The sequence below is a fragment of the Garra rufa genome, chromosome 10, assembly GCF_049309525.1.
Source record: "Garra rufa chromosome 10, GarRuf1.0, whole genome shotgun sequence".
NCBI classification, from domain to species: domain Eukaryota; kingdom Metazoa; phylum Chordata; class Actinopteri; order Cypriniformes; family Cyprinidae; genus Garra; species Garra rufa.
In genome coordinates, this window is record NC_133370.1 from 30,257,622 (window position 1) to 30,261,536 (window position 3,915).

The window sequence follows — 3,915 nt, forward strand, 5'->3', positions numbered from 1 at the left end:
GCATTGTTAAGAACTTTATTTGGACAACTTTAAAGGTGATTTTCTCAATATTTTGATTTTTTTTATACTCTCAGATGTCAGATTTTCAGATAGTTGTATCTCTCTTGTCGGCGCCGATAGGCTTGTGGGCGTCCCGTGTTCGAATCCCGACTCTAGGACTTTTCCCGATCCCGCCCCCATATCTCTCTCCCACTTCGCTTCCTGTCATTACTGATCTGTCCTATCAATAAAGGCAAAAATAAACCTTTAAAAAAAAAAAAATAGTTGTATCTCAGCCAAATATTGTACTATTGACCCTAATGACTGGTTGGTGTGGTCCAGGGTCACAAATAGCCTAACAAATAAGTGAAAATGTATTTATTGTAAAACTACCATCCATTTTTTAACTGTTGGAAATGTTCTAGGACCCTATGATTTCCGCAATGCAGAAAACGCGGATGGAATCGCGGAATCCAGTCATAAAAATTAAATTTGCCGTGTAAAGCAAAATGTCATGAAATTTGAAATATTGTGTCTGTGACTATTAAGCGTTTTTGATAGTCTCCGTTTTTCAGGGTCAAAAACGCCTAAGTAGTGTAACCTCAAAAGGTTAGTAAAAACAGTTGTCCAAATTAAGTTCTTAGCAATGCATATTACTAATCAAAAATTATGTTTTGATATATTTTTGGTAGGAAATTTACAAAATATCTTCATGCTGATCTGTGAGTCTCATTGTTAGCATTTTTCCGCTACTATAGTCACACACAGAAAATTGTTTACACTTGTGCGTTTTCATTTTAAAACCGAGTTTTAAAAACAATCCTCGCCTACACTGGCGTGTACACCGCATTTCAGAAACGAGCTCCATCCACACTTACACAACTGAAACCACGTCACATGACCATTCATAATGAACATGATGTTATTGTTTACACGTTATTGTAAATGTGGGCAGCCATACCATTGTTTTGTTTTTGTCTGTTTACAGTGACGCTAATGCACTTTTGTTTTAAAATGCATAACTTTTGCTACAGTTATGCCTGTTGTTTACACTTACACAGACTTTTGCAGGCCTGCTTTAGTTTGAAAACCCTGGGCTTGCGTTTCAGTGTAAATGGACCAAATCGAGACTTTTGAAAACTGCCCACATTCGCTCTAAGTATCATTGACGTCCGTGTAAACAATAACGTCATGCCTAATATGGTCATGTGACATGCATTTTCGGTTGTGTGGTGTGGACAGAGAAAATGCTGTTTTAAAAAGAAAATGGACTAGTGTAAACAGGGCCTATGGTAACCCGTCAAAATAAAAGTTCGGTTTACCTTTTAAGATATTGTGCCAGTAATATATTTCTGTACAGTAGAATGCAAGTCTGGATAAATATAATAATTATAAAATGAACAGTGTTTCTTCCATGTTATATTTTGAACAGTAAACCTCTCTTGTGCAGCACTTTGTTTTTTTCCAAAATACATTTGTTTAATTAAATTAGATTATAAATTGTTTAATTACCAGAACAAAATGACAGAATCCAAAAAATATATTATTTGTTCAACTTTTAATTAATTATTATTGTTGTTATTGTTATTAATTGTATAAGTGTCATGATTTCAATTAGACATGTTTTTTATTACTAAAATTAGATGACTAATTTAACCATTAAAATGGAGTAAAGAAAAAATAAAATGGAAAAGGGAATCCTGAATAATTCAAATGAAATAAATAAAATGGAATTTGGGAAAAACAAAACAGATTTCATAGGGAATTAATGTTCAAACTCATCTGACTGAATATATATGTGACCCTGGACCACAAAACCAGTCATAAGGTTAAATTTTACAAAACTGAGATGTATGCATCGTATGAAAGTTCAATAAATAAGCTTTCTATTGATATATGGTTTGTTAGGATAGGACAATATTTGGTCGAGATACAACTTTTAAAGATCTGGAATCTGAGTGTGCAAAAAAATCTAAATAGTGAGAAAATCACCTTTAAAGTTCTCCAAATTAAGTTCTTAACAATGCATATAACTAATCAAAAATTACATTTTGATATATTTATAATAGGAATTTTGCAAAAAATCTTCATGGAACATGATCTTTACTCAATTTCCTAATGATTTTTGGCATAAAAGAAAAATCAATAATTTTGACCCATACAATGTATTTTTGGCTATTGCTACAAATATACCCCAGCGACTTAAGACTGGTTTTGTGGTCCAGGGTCACATATATATATATATATATATATATATATATATATATATATATATATATATATATATATGGAGAGTTTATTTCCAAAAACAGATAACCCTGGTTTTTAAAATTTTCAAAATCATGTTTTTTATTGTGTTAGTTAGCTGTATTTTTTTTTTTTTTTTTTACTTAATCAAACTAACCCAACAGCAGTTTGATTGAGATTAATTGGAATGCACAATGAAAAAACATGATTTTTGAAAATTGAGTTATCCATTTTTGTAAAAAACTCTTCATATATATTTGTTATTATATATGAAGAGTTCAGACACAAAAGGCTCTAAGAACGTTTAAGGTCTGTTAGATTTTTTGTCTTTTGTTCATCAAGGCTGCATTTATTTAATCAAAAACAGCTACAACAATAATACTGAGAAATATTACCACAATTAAAAAAAAAACTTAATTATCTTAATTAATCTTAATTAATCAGTTTAATCATTTTTTTTTTGGTGAAAACCATGACACATTTTTTCAGAAAGTTCAAACTTTACTGTCACTTTTGATCAATTTATTGTGTCCTTGCTGAATAAAGGTATCAATTTCTTAAAAAAAAAAAAAAAAATCTTACTGGCCCCAAACATTTTAAACAGCGGGCCGGACATAGGCATGGGCAAGGTGGGGCTATGCCCCCCTAAATGCTGTGACTGCCCCCCCCAAACGTAAAGGCATGCAAAATTCAGAATTTCATAAAACAAACAAACTAAATTGCCTTATGTTATTTATCTTATTTACACAAAGGCATGCCATTTCTGTCTCTACATGATCACGCGTTTACAATGTCTCCTCAGCGAAAACACGGACAGGATCGCGGACTCCATTCATAAAAACCGACTTTACTATAGCGCGGAATACCACGGAATTCGTCGATTTTTGGATTAATAAATCAAAAGTTGGTCTGTCACTTAATTCAAATCGCGATATGGACTAGTGTCTGTGAAAACTGAAATGCAAAAAGACTGGAAAAAGAATTTAAAAAGACTGATGATGATGGCAATGTAGAGTTTGTAGACCTCTCCACCGTTTGCAAATATCTACACGGGCATAAGAATGCCTTTCCTCAGTTTGTGATTGGAATATCATCTGCATCATGCGAGAGCTCTTTCTCCACTTTGTCTTGTGTTCTTACTCCCTTCCGCTGCACTATTGCTATGAAAGAAAAAGAAATTTAGTTATTCTGGCTCAGGAGAAGGGCATAACCACAGGCCTAGATATGGATGCATTTGTTAGTCTTTTTGCACAGAAAAGCAGACGACTGATGCTTTAATGATTGTTATAAGCCATGCTGTGTACAGAACTAAGAAATAAAAACGACAAAAAATACATAAAAAAATATATAAATAAAGTAAAAGACAAAAAAGAAAGGATAGATAGCTAGACAGACAGACAGACAGACAGACAGACATTTAAAAAGTAAAAATAAAAAAAAAACAAAAAAAAAAACATATAGGCAGCCTCAAAAGGGCACAAGCCAGTGTCCTATTTGTGCCCAAGCCCGGGTAAATGCAGAGGGTAGGGCATCAAACATAAAACCTATAAGACAAATCAAATGGATCAAAGGAGAAGATATGGATAGGTGGACTGATATGATGACAGCATAGTTAGTATAGTTTTCTTTGCATAGATAATTAGAGAAGCTCACCCACACTCGCCCCCCCCAATATTCTACATGCACCCC